The sequence below is a fragment of the Brachypodium distachyon genome, chromosome 1 (assembly GCF_000005505.3).
Source record: "Brachypodium distachyon strain Bd21 chromosome 1, Brachypodium_distachyon_v3.0, whole genome shotgun sequence".
Taxonomy (NCBI): domain Eukaryota; kingdom Viridiplantae; phylum Streptophyta; class Magnoliopsida; order Poales; family Poaceae; genus Brachypodium; species Brachypodium distachyon.
Genome location: NC_016131.3, coordinates 56,956,598 through 56,966,864, shown reverse-complemented (window position 1 = coordinate 56,966,864; position 10,267 = coordinate 56,956,598). Strand labels below are relative to the sequence as shown.

At 42.6% G+C, this 10,267-nt stretch overlaps 1 long non-coding RNA gene across 1 annotated transcript; it reads left to right on the top strand.

Moving 5' to 3' along the window:
* The first annotated feature begins 4,570 nt into the window (after nucleotides 1–4,570).
* On the top strand, nucleotides 4,571–8,694 carry LOC104581732. The gene is made up of 3 exons (XR_729853.2): nucleotides 4,571–4,843; nucleotides 7,717–8,407; nucleotides 8,480–8,694. It is a non-coding gene; the product is annotated as an uncharacterized LOC104581732 (long non-coding RNA).
* Nucleotides 8,695–10,267: the final 1,573 nt, after the last annotated feature.

Here is a 10,267-nt window from a genome sequence, read left to right as displayed (position 1 = left end):
TGTAGGCACTGGGGTAATTGCTAGAGACCGCTACCCATTTCCACGGAGGAGATCGTTCAGCTCAGCCACCGCAACGGACGAGAGGCTTGGCCGGAGGGGAATGGCAGGGCGCCGTTGGGGAAGGACGTGGAGACGCAGGCGAGTGGGGGAGGCAGTGCGAGAACTGGGACAAGTAGTAGTGAAGCTGATTAGCAGCAGAGTTTTTCAGCAAGCAGCAAATCGGCAGCATGTCGTGGCTGGAGTCGTGGCGCTTGCACATGTTTGTTACCTCCCAATGCCTCCTAATCCTATGATATAAGGAAGACACAAGTCTCATCAGATTGCACGTTTGCACAAATTTCCGGGTCCATCTCTTTGGTGATTCCTCTCTACTATGCTGGAGATGGGAAGGTTATGGAGGCCGAGAGTATGGATATATTTTTTGTTGCAACGACACATGCATCTCGCTTAATTAGTCAGCTACGTGGTGGAGTTGGCTTGCTCATGATATGTATATAAAGAGGAACTCAAATGCATAAAGCAACATCACCATTCATGTGAGTACTGAAGGCGATGCAGACCTCACAACTATCACAATACTAGACCATATAGATTCGTGAGGCATTGCGGCCTAGCTGTGGATAACATTCAATTCTTTTGAGGCACGGAAAAATTTTGTTGCAGAGGTTATATGGCTCGGTTTCCATTGATACGGAGTAGAATTTCAAATGGCCAAGATCCTACTCCTGTAATGGGACCGTGGTGGGGCAGGATCCTGAACTCCCAATGTCTCCTAATCCTATGCTAACGCAAGGAAAACAAGTCTCAGATTGCACGTTTGTACAAATTTTTCGATCCATCTTTTGTTCCTCACTTGGTAATTCCTCACTAGGCTGGAGATGGGAAGACTAGGAGGCCGAGAGTCTGAAACTAACATGTCCTCTCGCATTACTTCTTTTTTTTTCTTTCTAATCAGGCAAATTTCGTACTGGATATGTAACATTTCAGAATGGCCCAGTTCAAGTCTCTAACATGTGCCGGCCCATGACGTCCAACACTGTGAACAGGAGCTGGTCCAGCTTCACTTGGGCGGCCCAATACGATCCACCGTGCCAAAAGCCATTGAGGGCGATGGACGACGAGCGATTCCGTGATCACTAGGAACGGGACCCAAAAATCCATGTCACACCATTGAAGCTGGGAGGAGAGTGACTGAATTAATCCTATCTTGTCCCGACTCATCCGATTCCTACGCTTATTACGATCATATCCTTCAATTCACTTCTCCCATTGCCCCATGTGTGTTTGCCTCTCCAAATCGAGCCCTACAAGAACATAGTTTGGCGTGTGTGTGTGTGTCTCTCTATATAGACACACACACAGTCATTCCTAGCATAGCAACTTCACATCAGACAATTTAATTGGGGGAAACCGTATTCAGGGGCGGAGCCACCGTGTAAGCATTGGTGTCAAATAACATCAATGACTTCTTACTAATCCTTCTTAGAAATAGAGAATTGCTTCTAGTAATATGCAATGACACCAGTGAATTCTAAAGGATGATCCCAATGATGTATTTTTCTGGCTTCGCCCCTGACCGTATTCCATACACGTCCTCACATGGTAAATAGTATATTGCTTGGGAAATGTTAATCGGAAAATTAATGAAACTTTGCACAAACCTTAAATCCATAATATATGAAATTGGTAGAATGACACCACAAAGTACATAGTACTACACAGGAGGTACCATATATCTTTATTCTTATAAAATAGGCAATTGGTGGAGACCGTCTATCAGCTCTTTCTATTACAAAAAAAGTCCTCAACTTTTTAAACGTAAACAATAAATTTATTGCAATAAATTTAGGAAAAAATGCCGCTTAACATTCATCAAGATGGCCCAAAAATAAGATCGAATAGCCAAACTTCCCCTCGACCGGGCAAATATATCTTCTTGGACCAAATGTATTTTTTCGTAAGCAAATTCCACCAAACCCCATCTCAGTGAAATAGCTTGAATAGTTATTTCCAAGGAGGGCAGATATTTTTTGCATCTAGGTCTTGAATCCCTAGGCCGCCCTCTTCCTTGGGCGGACAGCCGGACACCCCATTTTGGAATTATGTCATGGTTCTAAAAACCAGATATATATACGTGAGTAGTACATATATGATGTCTGGGATATATATCCCACTGGTTAGTTCATCGATCATTTGTGAACTTTGCACGGAGAAGTTATTAATTGAAGCTTGGACAAATCATAATAAAAAGAAGCTCATTGTGAACTTTCCACTGGTACGCATATATTCGCTACATAACTAACTTTTTTTGACACAGGACTTCTGTTTTGACAATGTCATCTCACGCTCGGATCAAAACATAAGCTCATTGTCATTGATTTTTTTTTTTGGAGAATAGCTCATTTTCATTGAAAGGACAATCTCCCCGTCTAACAGCGAGATGGGCTCTTCTAAAGCTACTTAAGGACAAAATATTGAGGCCTGAGGACTCTTCCATCGAAAAGCACCAAAGCAGCTCGGTTGGGCTCAACCGAATTGCTCTTGGAGCCCTCCTTTCCTCCATGGCCCATTACGTGGAAACAGGCCGCAGCCCAACCGAGCCCAGTGACTTATAACACATATGTACGCCGCAGCTGCATCCTCCTACCAAATTGCAGAGAACGGATCTCCGGCCATATCTGCAGCAGGCAGGCCCGCTCCCTCTCTGTCTTTCCGTCCAGTGGATGGATGATCGATGCTGGCCGACCGCAGGCGAGATCCAGGAGCGTGGCCGGCGGACGGAGAGGGGGTGGCTTGACGCTGCAGCTAGTGACGATGGGAGACACTAACGCTCCTTCAGACCTAAACATGTCCCGATGCCTCTGAATCCTAGTACGATTGTCTTCTACAACACTCATAGCTTTGCCTCACCAACTCTAATATCCATATTACTACTAGTACATGGGAGAAAGGAAAACAACAAAAACATAAAATGCTGAAATGTCCTGAAATGTCTCTGGTCTCACTTTATGCGCAGCTGCAAGAAGAGAGCTTGCTTGGATGCGTATTCTTTTACTTTTCTTTCTTTTCTACGGATATATACAGCTGGGTTCTTCCAATAGTCTTGTGAGTTGTGACAGAGACCATGTTATTTTTCGAAAAGGCTGGTGACAGCAACACATGTATGTATTCAAGACTTTCATTCAGTTTTGGACAAAATACATTGCACATACATTTATTCTCATCGATCTACTTCCTCCGATTCTAAATTATTGTCGTTTTTTTAGTTGGCACGGTAGATGGTTACTCAACCATTCAGAACTAGAATTTATTTAGAGTAGCATGAAGCCCAGGTCCTGCAAGTCCCATTATATTAATGAAACCTGGTTCGTACAGAGTTCAAAGTAAAAATTGGAAGGTAAAGGTTCACACATGATGCCAATTTAAAGCCACACATCACAGCAAGACACCTGAAACTTGAAGCATCAGACTTGGCGGCAGGTAGCCAAACGACACACCACTTCCTGCAACTTCAGGCGGATGGTGTCAGCAGGCAAGTTCCCAGATGGCTTCCAGCAGGCAGCCAGCGCTGGAGGCCGAAATAGAGAGAGCCGAGCAGCCACCGCGCAGGACATCAGCCGTGCTGGCGCGAAGATCAGGAGTCACAGGCGAGAAGGAAGGGGCGGTGACCAAAGCCAGCGCTTTGTTCATCTCCACAACAGACGAACTGGAGCCTTGAGGAGAACTGTCTTCTCTTGTCCCTTTGCCTCCAATTCCGATGGTTGTTACTCCACAATCATATCTTGTTGCACTCATACTGTTAATTACCACGTGCCAATGTCTTGCACATACTGAAGGCGCGGGAGAGCGTAACAGATTACAATACAAGTTATCAAATGTGCGCTATGAGAGTTTGGCTCCATGGTCCATGTGTGTATATATAGGTACATGGTTTGTGGCTAGCTACTTAATTTACCTTGCACATATAATTACTCCATCCGATTCATATTAATTGTCTTAAATTATCTAAATATGGGTGTATCCATGTCTAAAAAACGTCTACATAAATGTAATATTTCGACAACTAATATGGATAGTAAAGAGTACATATGAAAGTATTTGGTTAAATGTACCAACTGACACATTTGCTCTTCTTCCGCTTAGCTACTGATTGGCGCTCTTGATTGATTTTTCTCTCTGTGCCGCCGCCTCCATAGTCTATTATAACTATGTAAAACGCTTAAGAATGTATTTCCTCCGTCCCAGATTAAATGTTGTCTATTACATGTATCTAGATTCTTTTAAGTATAGATACATTCATATTTGAACAAATTTGAGTCATTAAAATGAGATGGAGTGAGTAATAGTTTTTGCCGAAACCCTTAAAAAAGAACAAGGTGCGGGCCGTTCAAACGCCGAAGAAGATTAGGCTGCATCGGTTTTTCCAGGCCTAATCACCAAAGCAGCTTCGGTTGGGCTCGATCGAAGTGGCTCTTGCCTTTCCTCTGTAGCCCATTACGTGGAAACGGGCCGCAGCCCAATCCGAGCCCAGTGATATCATCTCGGCCGCCTTCTCCCAATGGCCATGCCCAAATCGCAGAGAACGGCGGCGGCCGCGCTCCCATTCTTCCTGCCTCTCTCTTGCGAGACCGGCAGCAGGCAGACCCGATCCCCCTCTTCGTCAAAACTTTCCGTCCAGTGGATGGATGATTGAGGTTTGGCCAACCGCAGGCTAGATCGAGGAGCGTCGCCGGAGGCGGGACGGGGGCGGACGAGGTGCATCGGAGGCGAGCTTGCTGCCCCTTCCAGCTCCGGCGGCGTGCGCGTCGCGGAGCGGGGGAGGCGCCGGCGGCCTCTCGATCGGGTAAGTGCAGCAAGGACCCTTTAGGATGGAAGATTTCTCTCTGCCATTGTCTTATCTACAAATTAAAATTAAAATGATGCAGCGCGCATCCAAAAGACCAAAAACTTCTCCAAATATAGTCTGCTCCGCTGTCTACTCGGGAATCTGTTATGATAGTGCTGGTATTTTAGCTAGGGCATATCAAGAAAGTAGATCTTTTTTTTTCAAATAAACGTTTCGATTCTGATACGAAAAGGTTACAATTGCAAGATTTTGCATCCAGTTCTCATGCACTATATTTGGATGAAGCATATAGGACATGCCCATGAGATATATTCGTGTGAGTAAGCAACAAATTTGTGCTGGGTATAGTTTTTTTTATAAAATTAAGTGATTCATTTTTTCTTGTTTTACATCACATGAATGACCTATTTTTTTGATAAGGCACATCTATTTCATTAGAATAAATTCATAACGTTTGGGAAATGTGGAAGTGACTGATTCAAGAGAAAAACACGAGCAAAACAACATGACAAGCTAAGATGACCGGCCATGCTTTTTATTTCTGATGCCCTCCAGTCCTAAGCTATCCATCAGCCTACTCGATCGCTCATGCATGTTCTGATTCAAATATCAACTATTGCAAATCATATTTATTTTTGAAACTGAAGGTGCATTACAGAATGCATCATAAGATCGATAGACCGATACGAAACTTACATGCTGCAATGCATCGATGCAAGGCCAAGCAGCACGTTTTGAAGATGCAGCCAGGAGTGATGATCCCGTAGCTGAGATTGGACATTTCTTTGCAATTTTACTTCTGATGCCTACGAATCCTAATAAGCTAGGTATAAGTGTTAGCTAGTCCTCGTTGATTTGTTTGTACGCACAAATACAGCTATTGCAATGGATACATATGAGGCCACAAAATCTCTCACGGAGCTAGTGCTAGACACACGTTTTATCTGGTTCAACAGTGAAGCCGGATGATCCAGCATATTATCTTGTCCTGACGCCTCTGACTCCAATTATTAATTATTACTCCATGGTCATAACTTTGAACGACCAATAAAATTTTGACCAGCCAAAAATATATAAGTTTGTATTCTACAGAAACAAGATAGTGGCTAAAAGAGACCATGTAAACATGCACATTTTGCCTTCTTTTTTTTAATTTCTGTGCACAACATGCAGAGTTACATGTTTGTCCAAGAACTTTTTAAGTTTATTACACATGATCAAAAATTTTAAAATATTTTAGTGAACTAATTCACTAAGGAGTAGCACAGGCCAGTGCACCGTACACCCTATATATTATTTACCCTCGAGCCCCTTTACATAGTCTTCCACAACCTGAGCACTTGGTAAGTTGGTAGAGGCGTAGAGCTACTTCTCAATTGCCTCTCTAGCTCGGAGATGCAAAGCATGCAAGTAAGAAATGACAAGATGGAGCGGAAAAGCTACAACTGAGAGCTACATGTACAGTTCAAGACTTATTTATCTGTTGTGTTATGACGTATAACTTGGGATTTAGAGGCATCAGGAGTAAAAAAGCAACGCTGATCTGTGAGTCCTGCATCCGGGGCTAGTGCTACACTGCTACTTTTTTGGGCCAATCTCGCTGCAAGCATTCAGTTCATTTTAGTCGATCACAGCATCTTGCTGCACACATTCAGTTCATTTTAGTCGACCACAGCATCTCTGGAGAAGAGGACACCATATGGTCAGGGGCTCGGGGCCAAGCCTTGGCTCTCTGGAGAAGAACGTTGATCTTTTTAAAAAAATTGACGGGGTCAGGAGATATTTGTTTTTTTGTTGGATGGTGCTCCGCTCTCATGAAATGTGGGTCACCAAATTCCTCAAAGAAAACACGCGGGTGACCAAGTGAATTTTTGGTGGGTTCCTCCATTTATTTCTAATCCAGATTTTGGTATTTTGGTATTCAAGTGATCGCTGAAAGCTTTTTCTGTACATGAAGCGTCTACTAAGACAAAAGAACTGTACTATTATGTAAATATATATGAGGCCAATGAAAACGGATTTACGAACTAACGCATGAAGCAGACAACGTATTCACGAACTGGAGATGTATACCCCACATCGAACTTGACTCATGGCGAATTGTGAATCGCTAACCCGGATCGCGAATTGAGCGAACCATGAATCTGGCAACTATGGTCATATTTTTGCCTCAGCAAAGTAACAGATCAATCAAAAAAAAGTTTACATGTGCAGACACATGATAAAATTGCCTAGCTTTCACTTCCATTACTCGTGTGCTGACCTCTCCAAATAAGAGCTTTTATGTAAATGAAACTAGTTTAGCTGCTTATATTATATTCAACCTGTGTGCATATTAAAGATTTTGGTTAAGCGTATACCAAGGGCATTTAGTCTTTCTGCTTCTGAATAGTACTCTACCTTGTACTATTGGCTATTTAATACTTTTCATTGGCTCTCTCTTTTTTTTCTCTTATTGTTTAGCGTATTACTGTGAAATTGTAATATTGTGGGGCTGTGTGCATCCTCCAATATGAATAGGCTGGCATGGAAGAGTTTTCTCTCCCATCATGTAACGTTTGGGCATGTGGCACATTAAATCTTCTCTTCAAATAGTCTGCTCCTCCACTATCTTCTCGGCAATCTAGTAAAAGCTAGGGTGTGTTTAGAAAGAAGATTTTTTTCACAAAATGTTTCATTCTGCTAGAAAACAGGAACAGTTGCAAGATTTTTTAATCTGGTTCGCATGCATGATATTTTGTTTCTGGCAGTCGGCAGAGAACATGATGAACTTCACAATCATATTTTTATACCATATGCATAATTTTCTTTAGACACAACTCATGCTATTACTACATGAAAAAAAAAACTGATTGTGTTACTTTTTTTAGGGAAGTCGGGAGGGAGGCCCCTACCTAATTTTTTTATAAAAACGGAACCGAAGGAGTTAGCAGTACAAATCCCAGAGGCGGTACTGGGGAGGCTGAGAACTGCCAAAAGAATACAGCAATTAGAGGAGTTACAAAGGAAGAACAGAAAAAAGGAAAAGAAACAAGAGGAAGGAGGAGGAAGCCGATGCTATTACTGCCTCACTATGATGGGATCTCTCCCTTTGCAGTTTTGCACTCTCCATTCATCTTGTTTTTTGTGTGCAATCTAGCCCAGAATTGGTGCATGTGATATCTGTTCTAGATCGTGTAAGCTAGGTGCTTGATGAAATGCTTAGAAAAAGTGAGCAGAGTATCAGTTTCAGGATGAGTGTATTTATGCAGTATGAGACGATCTGACATTCATGTCTTGTAGTGTCAACTTTGATGAGGCTTCCTTCTCATAATCTTCTCCAGATGCAGATCAAATGAGAAAGCTGCACCGGTGGAGAAGCTTGAACTTGCTGTTGCCACGTGAGATCAAATTATTGTCTTGTATGTTTATATATATGCTCGACCCATTCAGTTCAAGGTGAGTGGTGATCTTGGAGCATTTGTTGTAAGAAGTGCTCCAGATTCATTCTTGGATTCACAAGGCAAGAAAGTCTGTCCAAAGAGAGGCGCTACTTCATCTGGATGGTGCTTGCAATTGCAGGTTGTTGTATCAGCATATGCCCCCAGTACAATATGTTTATTAGTTAGAAGATTCATTTCTTTCTTTCCCTAGGTGCCCTCGATGAGAGTCATACAAACTGAAGCCGAATGTGTAGACTAGAAGCCATGAAGCTCGGTCACTCCAAGTCTGACCTCCACGCTCCTAGGATAATTTTGTTGCTATTCTTTCTACAATAGATGAAGGCCTTGGCGTGTACAGATCGAGAGAAAAATGAACCGAAATGTGACCTATAATAGCAACTCTTGATGGAATTCTGGACTTCTGTTCTAAAGTTTTCACTTGAAATGTTGTTGTGAGTCCAGTGCTATGCGTCATTTTCTTGAATAAGTTTGACAGAGTGAAGCTAATCTGACTGGACCAAACGGCATATGCCGTGATGTCGGCCCATGTTTTTGCACTCCCAATGCCTCCTAATCCAATGCTAACCTAAGCAAAACACTTCTCAGATTGTACGTTTGTATATGTTCTCTGGTCCATCATCTCTTTCTTCCTTACTAGGCTGGGGATGGGAAGACTGGGGAGGCGGAAGTCTGAACTAACATTTCCTCTTCCATCAGATACTGTTTATTGCATCTATGAGCTGGAGATGGTGAAGTTGGCTAGCTCATGACATGTATAAAAGTCTTAGATTGTACATAGCAACATCACCATTGATGTGAGTACTGAATGCTATGCAGGCCTCACAACCACCACAAAACTAGGAGTAAAATGATCCGATATCATAGTACCTTCTGTACGAGGAAAAATCACATAGATAAACACATGTCACGGATTCAAATTCCGAAACACTAGTTTGCCTACTGAAAGCAATAACTGTAACGGAGAAGCTTGCGCTGTAACCTCTCAGGCCCATCTCTTCCTCCCGTCTTGTTGCTTGTGCACATCACCATTGATGTGCACAAGCAATAATGTAAAGTAGGAAATCAAAGGAACAGATTAAACCAGACAGAGCACAGAGATGATCGAGCACATATATTAAAAGGGACAAAGTAACATATCAATCAACATTGCTGAAATGTGCCATGAGAGCACATTGGGCTAGCTCTACTCCCATTATCCATGTGCTTGTATCTCAGAACAGATCACATTAAGCTGTGTGCGCGCTAATTTTCACAAAACTACTACTATTGGGGCTAGGATTTCACTTTGGCACACCTCTTGGAGATGTAACACTTCACGTACGATGAAACCCGTACGACAAAATTAAGACGTTCTTTTTTTTTCTCCTCACACAAATACATATGAGTTTCCAATCCAGCCCATTAAAGCCCATGACCAATGTTTGTCCGATATGCCTCCGTCGGCTGCAGCACAAAACGTTCACCTTCCTCCAGAACGCATCTGTCTTCCGCCTCTTCTAAAACTTGCCCAACTCTCTTCTTTATTCTAACCATAATTCTTCCATCTAAATCCCGGCAACCACACTAAAATTCAAGCGCAGTTACAAACAAGGGAAGTGATCTGCAGTACAAGAAATTTCTGAGTTACAAATGAGGGAAGTAATCTGCAGTACAAGAGAATTTGATCTTGATTGCATACAGCGGAAGTGATGCCCGCTTCCCGTTGTTCCCAATAACGTGCTGTTTGATCTCTCTCTTCTATCAATCTAGGCAATAGATGGTAAGATTCCTTCAAATGCAGGACAAGAAGACCGTAATATTTGACGAAGATGATTTTGTGGTGGACTTTGGGAATGATCGGATGAACAAGTAGCAAAGACAACCATGCTATTGGAGAAAAAAACAAAGAAATGTCATTTTTCACTTCATTATGTCTCGGGTGTCACTCTTATTAGCAGAAACGAATTAGCAAACACCACGTGTGAAACTCATCTGCATT